Here is a 22,151-nt window from a genome sequence, read left to right on the forward strand (position 1 = left end):
GTGGTCTAGTGGTAGAGCGTCCGCCGGGAGCGCGGAAGGTCCGGGGTTTGATCCCCGCCGCGTCATACCAAAAGACGTTAAAAGATGGTACTTGTTGTTACCCTGTCTGGCGCTCGGCATTAAGGGGCTAAAACAAGGACTGGTCGGCTCGGAGTCAGTATACTGTGTCTGAGTTGGGTATTCATGTTAAATGCGGCATGGTATCTCAGTGGGCTAGCACTATAAATCGGCATCAGTCCGGACTAGTACAAGCAGCCACACAAACACACACACGTACATGCACGTCGCTTTATAAGTGCAATAATCTTGGACGCGACGTTAAACCCCACTTCACCTCACCTCACCTATATATTTAATTTTTTCCCTTTACGTTTTCATCAGTATACATACACCGTTTGCATATACTCATTGAGTTCCATCAACGGATTTTGCATGGGAAAATGACCGGTGATTATGCCGAGCATTTGTAAGTCTGTTGTTTAGAGCAGAAGTCTGAAATATTCCAGTTATATGGCGACAAGCTGTAAATAATGAGTCCAGACAATCCTGTGATTGATATCATGAGCAACGTTACATACCGTTGGGTACGATCAGACGCTTTCAACCAAGTCACCGAGCTGACCCCCTGATCCCCTCGGGCGCCTCTAACGACAAGCAAATACACCTTTTATGGCAAGCGTGGCTGGTTGGTTGGTTGTTAAACGCCGCACTCGGCAATATTCCAGCTATATGACGACGGTCTGTATAAATAATCGAGTCTGTACCAGACAACCCAGTTATTAATATCATGAGCATCGATCCACGCAATTGGGATAGATGACATGCATCAACCAAGTCAGCGAGCCTGACCACCCGATTCCGTTAGACAAACGTAGTCGCCTTTTAAAGCAAGCATGGGTTGCTGAAGACCTACTCTACCCCTGATCTTCACGGGTACGACAAGCATACATTGTTGTAGGTTGCTGAAGACCTATTCAATCCCTGATCTTCACGGGTACGACAAACATGGGTTGCTGAAGACCTATTCTGCCCATGATCTTCACGGGTACGACAAACATGGGTTGCTGAAGACCTATTCTGCTCATGATCTTCACGGGTACGACAAGCATGGGTTGCTGAAGACCTATTCTTCTCCTAATCTTCACAGGTACGACAAGCATAGGTTGCTGAAGACCTATTCTACCCCTGATCTTCACGGGTCCTATATCTCTTGCATGCTGGATATAGAGCATCAACGCCAGAGATAACCAGTTTCGATTATCCGCAGAAAAAGGTTCATAGGGCGTAAAAGGCAAAATAGCCGTCGAAATTATATGAATGGATCACTGAAATTAAATCAGTGATGACACCAGGTGTTCGCCTCACACAATTAGCTTGAAAACGTAAGGGTTTTTATGTTGCCTGACGCCCTGCACCTGCTTGGCAACCAATCCTGGTCGCAAGAAGCAACTCATTGGAGTGGGTGGTCAGGCTCGCTGGCTTGGCTGATGCATCTCACGTATCCCTGTTACGTGGATCGATGCTCATGGTGCTCATCACTGGATTGTCTGGTCCAGATTCGATTATTTACAGACCGCCGTCATATAACTAGATTATTGAGTGCGGCGTTAAACTACAAACAAACATGAGATGTAGGCTTTCACATAGAATTGTGTTTGGAGGGTTAAAACCATAAACGCTTAGGCATTGCATGATAATAATATAAGTATAATAAGAAAAAGACACGATAAAGATGTTATTCAATATATTAATACATATTTGAGGTCATCTTCCCGAGGCAAGGATGGAAACTGGACTTTTATAGATGATTTGAGGTATATTGTTTGGAAGGAATCACATTCGGGACTGATGGTAGTGTTGGTTAAATCTCCTTATAATTGTCAACCGCGTTCTATAGTTTAGTACCTGTGAAATAATATGAAAACTAGAAATCCTGCGGTTCATGTATTTTTTTACCGTCGCAATACAATTAATGTTTGTTTGTTACTTATTAGTTATCAATACTATTTCGACAAATTTATCTAAATATTTATCCTTTACCAAATTAATGAAACTTAATAAAAAATACCTTTATAGAATAACTTGAACCCTGCTAACTTACAAAGAGATAATAAACACCAACAATTAGAATTACATATGAATAATTATCATTTACATATTATAAATTCACATTGCATAATTAACTAAAAATGCATGGTTATTATAAATACACATCATATTTGACAGAAGGATATTCTTACGGCCTCTTTTGCTGAGAGCACATTTGGGAGGTATACAACACGCAGTGTTCGTGAGTGAGTATAATTTTACGACGCTTGTACCAATATTCAAGCAACTCCTTTATCCTTAGCAAATAGTAGCATAACGCATCCATGTTGAAATCGAACCCATGCAAGATGGGGGAACATTTAAAGATTTAAGGGAGCATCCATGTGATTTTCAGAGGGGTGGGCCGGCATATTTTCCAAAACAATAACCAATCACCTGTTATATTAAAATAAATGACATATGAGCTCGCGTTGTAGAAACAAATAAGTCCTTTCCTTGCAGACCAAGTTAAAGTACCCATGAATACACTTCTATATATTTATTTATTAAAAAGATGAAGAACCTGTTTACGTTGGTAATAATAATTGAGCCCTAAACATTAAAATAAAAGAATAATGCGGAAATCTCATATCCAAATATCTCCTTCAAACATAAATCTTCATGAATCTCGAATCACTGTGAATTAGCCGGTGGATTGGGTCTCCAGCAAGCAATCTTATCCTGATAGCAACGTTGCTTCGCCAAAAGAGTTACACACGCCTCTCCCCTTTCCTGTTAAAGGGGAAGAGACACGTTTGTGAATACTTAAGAGCAAATGAAGGACAATACGCCTTTCATGACATATATAACCTTGACAGTGAGAAGGTATCAAAGACTAACTAGACACAAACAATATGAACAGGTATGCGTCAATTCTGATACATCCCCACATCAAAGATACAACTGCAGCGAGCAGGTAATTCGTTGTCGCCTATTGCTCTTAAGGAATATCTAGCGCAGTAAATAATTCTACTCACGATGTGCGAACAGGTATCCATGAAACATCATTCGTATATAATTCGTTCCAGAACGCCATCCTAAATTTGGTTATAAAATTGCACATATGGCGTCATGCGTGGAGGAACGTCAGCATAGGTTGGAAGAATTTATTGATTATTCTGCAAACATCTGTTGACTGACTGTCTGCTGCATAGAATAATACCACTAGGATAGAGGCCACCTTCAAACAATCCAGGTACATTGGCCCCAGGGGTGGGCTTGTTTGTTTTGTTTGTTTGTTGTTTTACGCCGCACTTAGCAATATGTCATCTTTATGACGGCGGTCTGTAAATCATCGGGTCTGGACCAGACAATCCAGTGATTGACACCATGAACATCGATCCACGCATCAACCAAGTCAAGTCTGACCACCCGATCCCTTAAATCGCCTTTTACGTGAGTGAGTATTGTTTTACGCCGCTTTTAGCAATATTCCAACAATATCATGGCGGGGGACACCAGAAATGGGCTTCACACATTGTACCCATGTCGGGAATCGAACCCGGGTCTTCGTCGTGACTAGGGAACGCTTTAACCACTAGACTACCCGACCAACCCTCGCCTTTAACGACAAGCACGGGTTGCTGGAGACCTATTCTACCCCGGATCTTCACCAGCACCAGGGATGGTGTGGTAGTCTTGTGGTTAAAGCGCTCGCTCGTCACGCTGAATGCCCGGGTTCGACTCCGCTTATGGGTACTATGTGTGAAGCACTTTTCTGGTGTCCCATGCCGTAGTATTACTGGAATATTGCTAACAGCGGCATAAAATTTCACTCACTCGTGAAGCACACGTCATTGAGTAAAAAGAACCATTCCTCAGTGTAATAACCCCAAAAGGTAAGATATCGCATTTTCGATTAAACAATTAAAAAAAATGTACTTGAATCAGAATCAACCCAACGATTCCATAAAATCAACCGAACAATTCAAAAGAATCAACTCAACGATTCAATAAAATCTACCCAACAATTCAACAGAACCACCTGTACAATTCCATAAAATCAATTAAAAAATTCAATAGAATCAACACATCAATTCACTGGAATCAACTTAACAATTTAACAGAATCAACCCAAACATTGCAATAGAATTAACTTAACAATTCAATAGCCTGTAAATAATCAAAAAATGTTAACGTGCATTGATAATGAAGGTTATCAATGCGTCATACAAAGCAACCCGTTACACAAACTTCTACTCTTAAATCCCCGTCTAGACAAATATATACACTCGTCCAATCAGCTATAGTTATTTAATCACGTGGACTAAATTATGTCCTGACAAAGGTACGAGAGACAGCGTGGGGCACATGCGATCCATGCAAAACGAGACATTTGCTTGTGCAATTTCAGCATTTCAACTTGCTTTGCTATTGTCAGTGACATAACATCCCGATTGTGTCCCCTCTGTTGTCAAGTAAATATTACTGGGTTGTTTCTTGTTAATTTTCGCTGTCATCAATGTTCCATCTATATGGCTGTGGCCTGTATATATATACATGAGCATGGACCAGACAATCAAGTAATTTATACATTAGCATAATGGGGACCTATTCTAACCCGGAAACCCAACGGGGTGTACGTATTACTGAGGCGCTGTATTTGTTTTGTTTGATTCGTCTGTCAGCAACATTCTGACAATATCACGGCGTCGGGTAAGCGCATCTTGACCAGACAAACAATGATCCAGCTATATGACGGCGGTCTGTAAGTAATCGACTCTGGACCAGACAATCCAGTGATGAGCACCATGAGCATCGATCCACATAACAGTCATACGATGACATGCATTCCGGGTAGAATAGGTCTTCAGCAACATGCTTGCCGTAAAAGGCGACTATGCTTGTCGTCAAAGGCGACCAACGGGATCGAGTAGTCAGGCTCGCTGTCTTGGTTGATGCATGTCATCGATCCCAATTGGGTGGATCGATGCTCGTGATGTCAATCACTGGATTGTCTGGTCCAGCCTCGATTATTTACGGACCGCCGTCATATAGCTGGAATATTGCTGAGTGCGGCGTTAAACAACAAACAAACAAACATGCATTAGCCAAGTCAGCGAGCCTGACCACCCACTCCTATGAGGTGAGTTGCTTCTTTCGACCAGGATTGGTTGCCAAGCAGGTGCAGGGCGTCAGGCAACATAAAACCCCTTACCTTTTCAAGCTAATTGTGTGAGGCCCATGCTACCAACAGTGCAGGACATGTTTACCCTATTCGCGAACACCTGGTGTCATCACTGATTCTATATCAGTGATCCATTCAAATGATCTTTTCCTTTGACGCCCAAATATTATGAGCCACGCCTCACGTCGTCAGGGTACATTGACACGCTATCAGGCACGTCATCGAGCCTATCAGTGTGGGGTGATCTGCATGACTATGTGGATGCACGGGTAGCCCAACTGTACGGAGTAGCGTCCCCTGGCAACGCCAGGATCTTATGGTCGTTGGTTCGAATCGATTACGTTTCTAGCTTTGTCAGCACACCGGCTCGTGGGTTTCACCAAAGTGGTAAACGTCTGAGACGGACTTCGGGATTCTCACATTAGGCTGACACGCTGTGATATAACTGGAATACTGTTAAAAGCAGCGTTAAACCCAACTCACTCACTCACTCGCTCATGCAGCTGTAAAATATGTGTCTTAGTTTGGGGATTCCCCATCGATAACAAACAGAACAAACGACGTGGTGTATGTAAATATACACAAAGAAAAAAGTTAAGCACACCCCTATTTCTGAACCATGACAAATGGCAAAAATCATTGCATGGGGTGACTGACCACAGGAGATGGGCGATACCACTGTTATCGGATAGAACAAACATTTGACAACAAATAAAGAAGATATTGGTGAGTTGTGATTGAGGTACTGTTTTTGACCTCAGACAATACCTCAAAAAAGAATGGAGCGGCAGGCTTAAGTAAACGAGTTACAATGTACGTTTGATGTTTCATGTGAAAATTTTCCTTAAAGTCTCTACTTGACATGACACGCGAAACAGATAAGTAGCGGGTATAACCTCCACATGCCCGGATGACGCATTGGCGTAAACCTTGTACATGAGGATCTCGTGCCTGAATGCGTTGGCCCGGAATATCCCAAACATGTTCAAGGGGGTTCAAATCTGGGCTCATTGCTGGCCAAGGCAGTGTCGTTATTCTTCCCAGCCCTTAAGGCGGGGAAGTATACGGGAAACGTTAAATTTGTGGCATGTATATCGACATGTTGGTTTATTTGAAATTTCAAGCCACGCATTTACGGAAACAAAACATACAAATCATGTGCGTCGAATGTTGATGCTATTCTTTTCCAGCAATAAGAGATACTTCAAAATCGTCTTTATGTAGTTAATTGATGCATCTGACCGTTTCTGGTCATTAGCTGACATTATTAAACCATTCATGTGTAATCCGATGTCCTTTTTTCCTCAAGGACTAATTTTCTGATTTTCACGGTGCATACAAAAGAAGAACTGTGCACCGGAGATCGTAAATAACAGCATAATAAAAATTATGTTCTGAATATGCTTATTCATGAACAACGACGACATCTCAATTTAAATGTAATATGTCTGAATTCCATAATCTACATACCACACTTTTGATTGTTTGGATGCTCATGTTCACTGGAAATATTTGGAATAGTTATATTCCGTATTTTGAATTAACCCAGTGCCCCTTGTGTTTTGTTTAATCAGTGCACCGCACATAACCACATGTGAAACGTTTGGTAGCAAAGTCAAAGCAAAATCGGGGGAGTGTGTCAGCGAATTTGCATCAAGGCTGTAGTATTTTTCAACCGTTTAATGGAATTCAATGTACAGCCGTAGCTCTGGTCACTCATATATTTTGTGTCCCATAGCTCAAATCTATTTGCATCTGTACCGTGTTCCACTGACCTCGATAATCTGTTGGATGAAGGCACAGCTCTCTACAGCCACAAAGTTAACACCGAAGGCTATGAGGAGTATTTAGGTCATAATCAGTTCCCAGCAGCCACTGCCTCAAGCGATATTGTCTACATAACAGATCAGTTTTATGGCTTCGTCACAGGTGCTCCAAATATTGAAGCAGGGGAAACAAATTTCAAAGAATCATTTCAAAAAGCAATATTGATATCCCCGTCACTTTTGGTAACTTTTAATGATGTCTCCATTGCAGTTTTTACGGATTTCGATTCGTATGCATTATTTGACTGTCATCAGCGGAATGGTCTTGGTCAGATTGATCCGAATGGACAATCGCTTTTACTTCTGTTTAGTAGTATGGATGAATTGTCATGTTACATCTTAACAGTATATATATCAGGCGACTATGCTTGTCTTAAGAGGCGTCGATCCCAATTGCGTGGATCGATGCTCATGATATTACAGGCACTGGATTGTCTGGTCCAGACTCGATTATTTACAGAACGCCGTCATATAGCTGGGATATTACTGAGTGCGGCGTTAAACGACAAACCAATCAATCATCATCATATGAACTCAAACCAGTCATTGTTACAAGTAAACCACATTCCACAACAGTTACTGACACTGGATAAAAAACAGTATATAGAAAAAAAACAAGTAACTCAACTCATCATGATCACAATTACTATTCTTTGAAAGAAAGAAATACACACAAAAACTGACCAAAAAACGTAAAACAAGAGACGAGGAATCTCCGTTATTGATTAGTCCCGGTATTGAAATGTTCTCCAACTACGTGATAATATTTTGAGTATGTGCATCTGTGGTTGTGACAAAAAGACCTTATCTAGTATGACTTTTTTTGCCATATGGAGCCCTTAGTATTTTCATTTACATTATTATAACCAAATGCTAAGTGTAAAGAGAATGTGATCTATTTTTTGAGTATGTGCATCTGCCAATGTTGTTGGCAGTTTTGATACTATTTCCACATGTTTACATTTGTGCCAGAAATTGCTTCGATTTCCTTCGATCTACTTTTTAAATAAAGACCCAGGTAAGAATAGGTCTTCAGCAACCTATGCTTGCCGTAAGAGGCGACGAACAGGATTGGGTAGTCAGGCTCGCCGATTTGGTCGATGCATAACATCATATTCCAATTGCGTATTTCGATGCTCTTGGTGTCAATCACTGGATGATCTGGTCCAGACTGGATTATTTACAGACCTCCGTCATATGGCTGGAATAATGCTGAGTGCGGCTTTAAACAAGAAACTATTTTTAAATAGACCTACCCTATGCAAATGTATCAACTGTATTGCCCAATACTCAAAATAAATAATATTTTTTTCCACAACAGCGTTGTGTTATTTGTGGTTAATATAATTATGCTCCATCATGCCTTTCAGTAACATCATAATTATGCGTTTGTGAGGCATCACATATGGCGGGAAACTTTGATGCTCTGCATCAATGTTTTCTTGTTGCATTTGGCCCTCGTGTAATCCACGACTGCATGCGAAGGATGAGGCCTGGCATTGTCATCCATGTACTGAGGTCGAGTAGCAAGAGGGTGGTTGTCAAAATGAGGAACGACGGCTGGCCTCAAAACGTCCCGGATGTACTGAGCCCCTGTTAAGTTGCCCCTTATGGTGACCACATTCAACTTGCAATCATGACAGATACACCCCAAACCAATACCGAGCCCCCGCCGTATGCAACAGTCGGTTTAATGTTCCTGGGGGTGAAGGCCGTGTCCCGGTGCCCCCAAACTCTCGTTCTTCCATCAGTGACGTGGAGCAGAAAGCGACTTTCGTCTGACCAATGGATCCGTCTCCAAGTTCTCAGATTCAAATTCTGTCGCGCAATTCACCCGTTAAACAAGCAGCTTTGTGGTGATCTCTCAACAAGGGACGCTTTATGACTCGTCTAGCACTCAGTTCTGCTGCTTTCAGCCGCCCTGACGGTTCTGGTGCTGAAACGACGATTGGGCAACCACAGCTGTTTCAGACGAGTACTTGTTAAAAAGAGTTCTCGGCGCATGAGACGAAGAAGGTCCCTGTCTTCGTGATGTGTCGGCACAGGAGGTCTTCCGGATCTGGGACGGTCCTGTGCGTCAGCGGTCTGAGCATGTTTCCCGACTAAACGGCTGACGATAGTGTGCTGTTACCCCAAATTCCGACCAGTTATCCTGCGTTATGCATGCCGATTATTTGCCATCTTGTGGCGTTTGATAATCGCCTTCGTGCCATGGTCACACAATGTCATGGAATAACTGTTTAAAACCGTGATTAAGAAAGCAATTTTAACGTTTGGATATACTGCTTTTAGAGATACTCGAGGGTAACATGCTGCACGGGCATACCATGCATGGCACGCGAGCTTTTGTCACGCATGACTAATTACATCATCTCGAGAAAACATAACTCTTCCCGTAACTGTTTCAAATATTGGGACCAAACAATAATGAAATATATGAGGGTGTGCTTAACTTTTTTCTTTGTGTATATTATATGTCCACAAGATATTAGGCCCCGTGAAGAACAGGGTAGAGATGCTTGTCGTAAGAGGGGACTAACGGGTCGGGTGGTCAGGCTCGCTGACTTGGTTGATGCGTGTCATCGTATCATTGCGTGGATCGATACTTATGATGTAAATCACTGGATTATCCGGTCCAGGCTCGATTATTTACAGACCGCCGTAATATAGCTGGACTATTGCTGAGCGCGGCCTTAAACAACAAACAAACGAAACAAATTATCAGGGACATACTGTGTAGTGAGTGAGTGAGTATGGTTTTACGCCGCTTTTAGCAATATTCCAGCAATATCACAGCGGGGGACACCAGAAATGGGCTTCACACATTGTACCCATGTCGGGAATCGAACCCGGGTCTTCGGCGTGACGAGCGAACGCTTCAACCACTAGGCTACCCGACCGCCCCCATACTGTATGGGTACTACATTACAATAAAACACTTGAATAAAGCACCGGGGAAGACTACGGGACAGAACAGATCCTCACTGCCTTATGTCGATTAAAATCGACTAAATAGGGTTGTCAGACTCTGTGACTGATTGAGTGTCACCATGCCCCCAAAGGCGTGGACCTCGATTTTTACAGGACCCCGTGACAAAGCTGAAATGTTCCTGCCAACTCTCACCCTTCCGTAACTGTGTTTTCATGTCGTCAGTTAAAGGTTTAATTACAATTTATGATAATGAAGTGTTGTCAAGTTAACCATATGATACACCGTGTACGGCGCCATATGTCGCTAACCTCCCTTAAGCAACGATAATGCATAGTTCTATATGCACAAGATAGTGACAGCCGAGTACCGGTGTAATATTGTATAGGTATATTGAGGATATATTGCGTCCAGGATGTTCGTGTTTCGTGTTGTCAAATTTACTGTTCATATAAAATTGTTCATATATATCACAATAATGCCGTATTGATAAAGCCCACCTGTACATATCTACTGCATTATTCATATTGTTACAATCGAAAGTGGCTTTGTTGTGAATTTGTCCTTTCCCGACAAGACGTAAAAAGATGGTACTTGTTGTTACCCTGTCTGGCGCACGGCATTAAGGGGCTAAAACAAGGACTGGTCGGCTCGGAGTCAGTATACTGTGTCTGAGTGGGGTATTCATGTTAAACTGCGGCATGGTATCTCAGTGGGCTAGCACTATAAATCGGCATCAGTCCGGACTAGTACAAGCAGCCACACACACGTACATGCACGTCGCTATATAAGTGCAACAATCGTGGACGCGACGTTAAACCCAATTTCACCTCACCTCACCTTTCCCGACAATATTGCTACCTTGTACAAAACGTCATGTCACGTTAATCCGAATGATTTCACCTGGTAGGGTTCGGATTTCCTCTTGTGGGTTTCATGGAACAGTTTTATTTGTTTATTTGTTTGTCTGTTTGTTTGTTGTTTGTTGATTGACAACATGAGCATCGATATACGCAAATGGGATACGATGACATGCATCAACCAAATCAGCAAGCCAACTGACCGCCTCTTACGACAAGCATAGTCGCCTTTTAGGCAAGCATGGGTTGCTGAAGACCTATTCTAACCCGGATGTTCACGGAATAGTGGATCATTCTTGCCGTACGAGGCTAAACGTGTGTGTCATCGTTTCCCTGGGATGTTGATGATGCTATCAACCACTGGTTTGTCTGGATCCGACCAGATTATTAACAGTCCACCGTGATGTGGTGCCCGGAGAGCGGAAGATCGCGGGTTCGATCCCCGGTCGCGTCATACCAAAAGACGTTTAAAGATGGTATTTGTTGTTACCCTGCCTGGCGCTCGGCTTGAAGGCGTCCAAACAAGAACTGGTCGGTTGACAGTATACTGTGACGGAGTGGGGTATTCAGGTTAAACTGTGGCAAGGTATCTCAGGGGACCAGCACTATTCAGGACATAATTAATGTTTCCCGGACTACATTAATTATTGCCCTTGACGAGATAGGATTTCGATGCACTGCACGATGCGATGACCGAGTGGGTTTCAAGGGAAAATATTTCATCCTGTCTATGAGGTCACATTATCGCCATACCATTCGTAACTATCGCAGTCAAGGCTTCCTGGTAATTTACCTCGATGAAACCGGGGTGAATAAGAATCATTCCATTGACAACATGAGGCTACCGTCAGACGGACAGAAATGCACCATGGTACCATCAGGTGAAGGTAATCATGAAACCGTCTCCGGGGCATTTTGATTGATGTGAGCTGGTTTTCGAGGCAAAAACGAACACTGGTGATAAGGAAACGAATGGTGATATTTACATGCACTGGTTGGAACTACAGCTACTGTTGTTGTGAAACAGTTACCGAAAAAGTTCCGTTTTGAACAACCCCACCCTCAAGATATTAAATTCTTATTTGTCTGTAGTTCGATCCCCTGGTTTCGTCATACTAAAGAGGCTAAAGGGGCATTCACACGGTATACCTAGTTGTATACAACTTGTTGTACCGTGTGAATGCCCCTTTAAAGATGCCTTGCACTCGGCATAAAGGGGCTAAAACAAGGACTGGTCGGCTCGGAGTCAGTATACTGTGTCTGCGTGGGGTATTCATGTTAAACTGCGGCGTGGTATCTCAGTGAGCTAGCACTATAAATCTGCATCAGTCCGGACTGGTACAAGCACACACACACACACACACACACACACACACACACACACACACACACACACACACACACACACACACACACACACACACACCACACCTAATTTCTCTGAAGATTGTCAGAACACACAGAGACTGGACCGGAATACCGAGGTTCCGTTTTATGCAGTTATTTCATTACGCAGGTGTGCTGCCACATAACTAGAAGCGTGAATATGTATGCAGTAACAGCTGGTACCTGTACTGTCATTATTCCTGGCTTAGTCTCCCGGAAAACTCTACCGGGACGTTCCTGCACAGCCATGTAAAGTGCCGGGCAAAAGAAAGTTCACGCCCATGTTTGATGGTGGGTAAAAATTAAACAAACAAGAAACCGTTATTTGATGCTGATGTATTTTATACGAGATCATTGTTGTGTTTTGGACCTTAAGTTTGCAATGTTTTCAGACTATATACGTTTTGTTATGTTATAATTATCAAAGCCAATTTCAGGTGTACGCTTTCTTTTGCCCGGCAGTGCATTTTGAAGATAGGCTGCAGTCACCACCAGAAACTAAACTAGGATATCAAAATACAGTTACTGTACTGTTTTAACCCAGGCTATGTGGTTAAGCTCAACATCAGCCCCGGGCCCGTCCCCAGACAGCGAATGGGACTTCTCCCAATGTCAGCCAACAGATTGATTACCATACCTAAGACACCGAGAACGATGGGTAGTCTAACAACTTTGTACTTGGGATGCAAGCTTGGCATTTCGTAAGTGAGGTCTGCATATTTGCCATGTTTTTCCTGAATCTTTTCGATCACATTAGTGTCAAAAGGAACAGAGAATTCGATGACATAAATTATTTCATTGGATTCATAAAAAATGGAGGTCAACTTTGTTGGCCTCGGTACGTCTGATATTGTACATGTATACGGGCCTATTCCAAAGATTTTTTTAATTATACCCATGACGCCCTCTACATATGCTTGGTCGTATCATGAATGAGCAAAAAACCACAAGCATGGCGTAGACGGTAAAAAGGATAAAGTTTGTGACAGAGGTGGACATCCACTGACAATGTGTTGGACTAGTCTCATTAAATTCATTGCATAATCTACATTTCCCTTATACATTTTGTTTGTGACATTTACGGGGTATTATTATGATGATGATGATGATGATGATGATGATGATGATGATTATTATTATTATTATTATTATTATCAATAATACATTCATCATACGTATATGTAGGTTATGCCGATAGCACTGCATCAAACTACACTTGGAAAAAGAACGGACGCGATATGCAAAGTTAGTTTTTTATAACTACTAAAAATTGTCAGCAATATCCTCGGTAACAGCTGCGCTTCTTTTTTAAACGCATCACTAAAGAATAATGAATTTCAGTAACATATTCTCCTGTTAATGTGAAACACGCTGGTACGAAACACATTTTATGTACATGTAGTCATCTTGCAAAAATGGGTCAACATAAATATTGTTTTTTTCTCAAACAATTAAACGTTTAAAATATTGACATAGTTTGTATAAATGGAAAACTAATTGTTCTAACGAATGATAATCCTCTTGGAAACAGGTATACTGGATATTAAATGTCCTGAAAAGGCCGTTACGATAGTGTGCTCATGACATCAACCACTGGTTTGTCAGATGAAGAAAGGATAACTTGGACAGACGTGTAATATCGGTGCATTTGCTCCGTGTGAGATAAATACAGAATACTAAACGAGCTCCGTGTAATACCAATTTTATGAAGTGAGTGTGTGAGTGAGTATGGTTTTACGCCGCTTTTAGCAATATTCCAGCAATATCACTGCGGGGGACACCAGAAATGGGCATCACACATTGTACCCATGTCGGGAGTCGAACCCGGGTCTTCGGCGTGACGAGCGAACGCTTCAACCACTAGGCTACCCGACCGCCCACTTAACTGTATGGGTACTACATTACAATATAACACTTAAATAAAGCACCACGGAAGAATATGGGACAGAACAGATCCTCACTGCCTTATGTCGATTAAAATCGACTAAATAGGGTTGTCAGACTCTGTGACTGATTGAGTGTCACCATGCCCCAATGGCGTGAACCTTGATTTTTACAGGACCTCGTGACAAAGCTGAAATGTTCCTGCAAACGCCCACCCTTCCATAACTAACTGTGTTTTCATGTCGTCAGTTAAAGGTTTAATTACAATTTATGATAATGAAGTGTTGTCAAGTTAACCATATGATACACTGTGTACGGCGCCATATGTCGCTAACCTCCCTTAAGCAACGATAATGCATAGTTCCATATGCACAAGATAGTGACAGCCGAGTACCGGTGTAATATTGTATAGGTATATTGAGGATATATTGCGTCCAGGATGTTCGTGTTTCGTGTTGTCAAATTTACTGTTCATATAAAATTGTTCATATATATCACAATAATGCCGTATTGATAAAGCCCACCTGTACATATCTACTGCATTATTCATATTGTTACAATCGAAAGTGGCTTTGTTGTGAAAGTTTAAATGAATAATATGTTCGTACAAGACATTCGTTATCAGTGACAACCCAGCTCTTCTTGAATATGTCCTTTCCCGACAAGACGTTAAAAGATGGTACTTGTTGTTACCCTGTCTGGCGCTCGGCATTAAGGGGCTAAAACAAGGACTGGTCGGCTCGGAGTCAGTATACTGTGTCTGAGTGGGGTATTCATGTTAAACTGCGGCATGGTATCTCAATGTGCTAGCACTATAAATCGGCATCAGTCCGGACTAGTACAAGCAGCCACACACACGTGCATGCACGTCGCTATATAAGTGCAATTATCTTGGACGCGACGTTAAACCCAATTTCACCTCACCTTTCCCGACAATATTGCTACCTTGTACAAAACGTCATGTCACGTTCCGGATGATTTCACATGGTAGGGTTCGGATTTCCTCTTGTGGGTTTCATGGGTTTTTATTTATTTGTTTATTTGTTTGTTTGTTTGTTGTTTAACGCCGCAGTCAACATCATTCAAGCTTTATGACGGCGGTCTGAAAATAATCAAGTCTGGACCAGACAATCCTTGATTGACATCATGAGCATCGATGTACGCAAATGGGATACGATGACATGCATCAACCAAATCAGCAAGCCAACTGACCGCCTCTTACGACAAGCATAGTCGCCTTTTAGGCAAGCATGGGTTTCTGAAGACCTATTCTAACCCGGATCTTCACGGAATAGTGGATCATTCTTGCCGTACCAGGCTAAACGTTAGTGTCATTGTTTCCCTGGGATGTTGATGATGCTATCAACCACTGGTTTGTCTGGATCGGACCAGATTATTAACAGTCCACCGCGATATGGTGCCCGGAGAGCGGAAGATCGCGGGTTCGATCCCCTGTCGCGTCATACCAAAAGACGTTTAAAGATGGTATTTGTTGTTACCCTGCCTGGCGCTCGGCTTGAAGGCGTCCAAACAAGAACTGGTCGGTTGTCAGTATACTGTGACGGAGTGGGGTATTCAGGTTAAACTGCGGCATGGTATCTCAGGGGACCAGCACTATTAAAGAAATAATTAATGTTTCCCGGACTATATTAATTATTGCCCTTCACGAGATAGGATTTCGATGCACTGCACGATGCGAAGACCGAGTGGGTTTCAAGGGAAAATATTTCATCCTGTCTATGAGGTCACATTATCGCCATACCAATCGTAACTATCGCAGTCCAGGCTTCCTGGTAATTTACCTCGATGAAACCGGGGTGAATAAGAATCATTCCACTGACAACATGAGGCTACCGTCAGACGGGCAGAAATGCACCATGGTACCATCAGGTAAAGGTATTCATGAAACCGTGCTCTGGGGCATTTTGATGGATGTGAGCTGGTTTTCGAGGCAAAAACGAACACTGGTGATAAGGAAACGAATGGTGATGTTTACATGCACTGGTTGGAACTACAGCTACTGTTGTTGTGAAACAGTTACCGACAAAATTCCGTTTTGAACAACCCCACCCTCAAGATATTAAACTCTTATTTGTCTGTAGTTCGATCCCCTGGTTTCGTCATACTAAAGAGGCTAAAGGGGCATTCACACGGTATACCTAGTTGTATACAACTTGTTGTACCGTGTGAGTGCCCCTTTAAAGATGCCTTGCACTCGGCATTAAGGGGCTAAAACAAGGACTGGTCGGCTCGGAGTCAGTATACTGTGTCTGCGTGGGGTATTCATGTTAAACTGCGGCGTGGTATCTCAGTGAGCTAGCACTATAAATCTGCATCAGTCCGGACTAGTACAAGCACACACACACAAACACATACACACAAACACACCACACCTAATTCCTCTGAAGATTGTCAGAACACACAGAGACTGGACCGGAATACCGAGGTTCCGTTTTATACAGTTATTTCATTACGCAGGTGTGCTGCCACATAACTAGAAGCGTGAATATGTATGCAGTAACAGCTGTACCTGTACTGTCATTATTCCTGGCTTAGTCTCCCGGAAAACACTACCGGGACGTTCCCGCACAGCCATGTAAAGTGCCGGGCAAAAGAAAGTTCACGCCCATGTTTGATGGTGGGTAAAAATTAAACAAACAAGAAACGGTTATTTGATGCTGATGCATTTGATAAGAGATCATTGTTGTGTTTTGGACCTTAAGTTTGCAATGTTTTCAGACTATATACGTTTTGTTATGTTATAATTATCAAATCCAATTTCAGGTGTACGCTTTCTTTTGCCCGGCAGTGTATTTTGAAGATAGGCTGCAGTCACCACCAGAAACTAAACTAGGATATCAAAATACAGTACTGTTTTAACCCAGGCTATGTGGTTAAGCTCAACATCAGCCCCGGGCCCGTTCCCAGACAGCGAATGGGACTTCTCCCAATGTCAGCCAACAGATTGATTACCATACCTAAGACACCGAGAACGATGGGTAGTCTAACAACTTTGTACTTGGGATGCAAGCTTGGCATTTCGTAAGTGAGGTCTGCATATCTGCCATGTTTTTCCTGAATCTTTTCAATCACATTAGTGTCAAAGGGGACAGAGAATTCGATGATATAAATTATTTCATTGGATTCATAAAAATGGAGGTCAAATTTGTTGGCCTCAGTACGTCTGCATACGAGCCTATTCCAAAGATGTTTTTAAATTATACCCATGACGCCCTCTACATATTCTTGGTCGTATCATGAATGAGCAAAAAACCACAAGCATGGCGAAGACGGTAAAAAGGATAAAGTTTGTGACAGAGGTGGACATCCACTGACAATGTGTTGGCCAGTCTCATTAAATTCATTGCATAATCTACATTTCCCTTATACATTTTGTTTGTGACATTTACGGGGTATTATTATTATGATGATGATGATGATGATGATGATTATTATTATTATTATTATTATTATTATTATTATCAATAATACATTCATCATACGTATATGTAGGATATGCCGATTAGCACCACATGAAACTACACTTGGAAAAAGAACGGACGCGATATGTAAAGTTAGTTTTTATAACTACTAAAAATTGTCAGCAATATCCTCGGTAACAGCTGCGCTTTGTTTTTAAACGCATCACTAAAGAATAATGAATTTCAGTAACATATTCTCCTGTTAATGTGAAACACGCTGGTACGAAACACATTTTATGTACATGTAGTCATCTTGCAAAAATGGGTCAACATAAATATTGTTTTTTCTCAAACAATTAAACGTTTAAAATATTGACATAGTTTGTATAAATGGAAAATTAATTATTCTAACGAATGCTAATCCTCTTGGAAACAGGTATACTGGATATTAAATGTCCTGAAAAGGCCGTTACGATAGTGTGCTCATGCCATCAACCACTGGTTTGTCCGATCAAGAAGGAATTACTTGGACAGACGTGTGATATCGGTGCATTTGCTCCGTGTGAGATAAATACAGAATACTAAACGAGCTCCGTGTAATACCAATTTTATGAAACGATTGATTAGTTCGGGTATCTGTCGAGCGAAAGCGTGGATTTGCGTGGATCGATGCTCATGATGTCAATCACTGTTTTGTTTTTGTCCAGACTCGATTATTTACAGACTGCCGTCATATAGCTGGAACTTTGCTATATATTTTGCAATAAATAAACAAACAAACAAAGGATTTCATTTATTACTTTACGCTTATAGCCTTTTAACAAAATTCACTGTCGTTTGTGAGTAGCAGACATCTACGCGATCCGCAGCATGATATTATTGAGTTTAACGGAATCATACTTCTAACACGGCAAAAGTTTACACGTATTAATTTGATACCATTCAACGCCCTACCTTTAGACTTCAGGGATCCGTTCCACAAATCTATCGCAGCACTAAGGTTATCGTCACTCATAGACTTTAATAGGACTGTCGTTGTGCTACGACCGGGGATCTCCACCACAAAGTTTACAATCACGTCAAAATACCAAAATACTATATGACGTAATTTGTGGTATTTTGTTGCAAGATCCGTCGGCCACGTGAAGTTGGTGCAGCAACAGGGTTGCTAGGGTCATCAAGTGAGCATAAGCTCCTCTCAGTGATCTATCATCTCTACACGCAATGCCGTTGAATAAGCCGAGAGATGTTGGGAGTTTTCAATATTTGTTAGAGAAACTTCTTACTGCAATACATAAGCAGGCGCGTTGACCAAGGGATCTTAGCGCAACGACTGTCGTAAGTCTACGTTAGGAGTCTCAGTGGTAAGATCGGTTTGTGGAGCGGGGCCTTCGCCTCTTTCCTATTTATCTGTATGTTTTACGCTTACTTAAAGTCTTTAGTGTCTCATTGGTCACATCCCCAACCCATCCATTGTACATACCCAACCAAATTATTTTGTAATACTTATGCTGTTTAACGCGTGACACTAAAATAAAAACATTCTTCTAATCTTCTACCCACGGGAGGGGCAAGCGGTTAAAGCGTTCCGTTGTCACGCCAAAGACCCGGATTCGATTTCCCTCGTGGGTACAATGTGTGAAGCCCATTGCTGGTGTCTCCGCCATAGTATTGCTGGAATAGAGGTAAAAGCGGCGTAAACCCGTACTAATTCACCCACTCACGCTTTTAATGTGACCATTTTGTAGATTAGCCATGTGGGGATGTATTTCAACACGGTTGATTAACGTAATCCAGGAGATCAGGGATGGTATAGTCCGAGTTAAAGGTTGTAAAGGTGATTGTATAATGTATTGTTTAATTTCCTCTGTCAGGTCAATGGCGACGCAGTGACGTCATTGGTAAAATATTAATCAACACCAATGTAAAGTTGTAGACCTTTTGTTCAGAATCGGTCAGGCGTCCAACAATGCCGACCGCGCCGAAGAGGAGCCGTTGTAAGACCTATGAATTACATTATCACGCGAGGACACTTCTCCTTCCCTCAATGAACAGGATCAAACGAATGCGAATACATATGTAAAACTAAAAAAGGACAAGACAGAGATTTCACTTCATTTGAGAAGATATTTCAGAGCACCAAATATAGTGGCGTTAGTACAGCCGTACTTCAGGGAACGCGGCAGTCCCCAAACGAGACAAACCAGTGGTTGATATTATGATGAGCTCTCATTGCATTCGTGTGTCTGGACACATACTATGCTATGTAGTCGACTCAAAATACAGTAAACTACGGTTATAACGAACACGCATATACCGAACTGACTGATATAACGAACTCATTTTTCAGTCCCGACCATTTGTTGTATGAATGTCGTATATATGCTTATAATGAACTACGGTTATTACGAACTAAAATTAGTGGTCCCTTCGAGTTCGTTAAAACCGCGGTTTACTGTACAAGGTTCGAGAGATTGTAATAATTTATGTAACAACATGCAAACCGTATTTATATTAAACCTTTGTTCACTTGTTTGTTGTTTAACGCCGCACACAGCAATATTCTTGCTATATGACGGCGGTCGGTAAATAATCGAGTCTGGACCAGACAATCCAGTGACTGGGAACGGTTGCATGAAGTAAGGCTTGTCCGTCATTCGCAATAGCGTCATAATAATTATTAACACCCAAAACCTTGTAAATAAAAGCGACAAAACACTAAGTTTCCATAATCATAAGAAACTCTACTAAAGGACATTCCGACTATAATTTCACTTGTCAATTCAAAGTCGTTGTTCACCTGAAAAAGAAACCACGGGTTCATATGGTCCAAATCAAAATAGGGAATTGCATCGGGCATATTTCTTGTCACTGCTGCGTCAAATTTGAAATGTTTACCAAAGTAATCTTTGAAAGCTCAACGAGGTCTCTAATGTTGTAACCCTGATCAAAAAGATTTCGAACAAGAGTCGTATGACGCTCTTTAAAATCTTCGCCGAAAGAGCATGCTCTATTGAACCTGACAATGTGTAAAATATAGCGAAAGGAGCTGCTGTTTGAAATACCCAGTCCACCTCCCACCAAAATAACCTCTGTATATTGACAAAACAAAGAAAACGATGTGAAATAATCCCCGGATTGTTTTCAAAAATGTTCACATCAATATAAATTGAATTCTGAAAACACATAAAAGTCTGATCAGATTGAGTCCAATGATCAGTCCAATGCTTGCCTCCGTCAATGTTACCTTATGACGAGAGGACAGATTAACGGTAACGTGAAAAGCTGGCGAACTTACCAGTGCCGTCGGTTAAGCGCTGCACGTATTATCCAGTGTTGGCGTGGGCTTCCCGTTATGATAACTGTTCAGTTCTATCTAACAGTAACCTGCTAACTGTCAACGGCTGGTGGAGATCGATATCCCTACCTGAAGTGTTTGTCCTTTTCTGTCCAATCACCAATCAGGTATGTTGTGATATAGAATATTCTTTAGCGTGTCTCTTATGAACGTGACCCGCATATTACAACTCATTCACAGTGCTTTATTAATTCCCTGTGCGCCAGAACGGTCGTTTGTAATGTCTCGATTTGTTAGTTCTACAAACCATGTATTAATAATGTGCTTTCTATCTCATCACGTGTTATTGCAAATTTGCCTCAGTCAAGGAATCAAGTTAATGTGGGCGTGCGTGCGTGCGTGCGTGCGTGCGTATGTGCGTGCGCGCGCGTGTGTGTATGTGTATGTCTGCTTGTACTTAATGCCGGTTTTTATTGTGCTAGCTCACTGAGATACCATGCCACAGTTTAACATGAATACCCTACTGAGACACAGTATACTGACTCCGAACCGACCTGTCCGTGTTCTATCTTGTTAACGAGCTCGAGGGGCGGTCGGGTAGCCTAATGGTTAAAGCGTTCGCTCGTCACGCCGAAGACCCGGGTTCAATTCCCGAAATGGGTACAATGTGTGAAGCCCATTTCTGGTGTCCCCCGCCGCGATATTGCTGGAATATTGCTAAAAGCGGCGCAAAACCACACTCACTCACTCACTCACTATCTTTTAAACGAAGACCCTTAGGCCAGCTGTTCAGAAACCTCATGAGGAAATTAAGATTTATAATATATAAATGAAGAGAGTTCCATTGTGTTTCTTTTGCTTTAATAGCCACATAAATAACTTAACAAGGTTTAATGTATCACGACATCAAGGTACATTAAGTACTTCGGAACCTATTACTAGAGTCAAGCCAATGGCTGTTATGTCCTAATGACGCATCTCCAGTCAACACATGATCTCATTATCGGGAAAAATATGATATTCTCTTGTTTTGTATGAAAACAATTTTCACATCTGTGTTTCAACATTATCAGTTGTGATATATTAAATCATAAGAACACATAAAACATATCAACTAAACCCTCGCTTTGCAATCATTTGTGATGCATGCTTCCATTGGGGTTGACTTGTATCCAAGCCTAATGGTGCCACTTTGGAAGCATAATTTTGATTCGAAATTTCTCGTTACTGGTATTTCAATTATTTTCTCGAAATTTCAAGTTCGTTCTGGCAACTTTGAGTTTTGTTTTCGTTACATCGATTATTTTCTCGTATTTTCGATTATGCTTTCG

General features: G+C 41.8%; 1 protein-coding gene across 2 annotated transcripts in view; it reads right to left on the reverse strand.

The window, feature by feature from the left end:
• The window catches only part of LOC124135298 (atrial natriuretic peptide receptor 2-like), a 57,663-nt gene extending 36,692 nt beyond the window's left edge, over nt 1–20,971 (reverse strand). The window contains exon 1 of one of the 2 annotated variants that reach the window (XM_046500567.2): nt 20,821–20,971. The gene's annotated coding sequence lies outside the window, so the exon portion shown is untranslated. Of the gene's footprint in view, nt 1–3,065; nt 3,187–20,820 lie in introns of those variants that run through there. The other variant, XM_048398997.1, reaches the window with a different exon arrangement.
• Nucleotides 20,972–22,151: the final 1,180 nt, after the last annotated feature.

This window comes from Haliotis rufescens, unplaced genomic scaffold, assembly GCF_023055435.1.
Source record: "Haliotis rufescens isolate VD_foot unplaced genomic scaffold, xgHalRufe1.0.p SCAF_19, whole genome shotgun sequence".
NCBI lineage: Eukaryota > Metazoa > Mollusca > Gastropoda > Lepetellida > Haliotidae > Haliotis > Haliotis rufescens.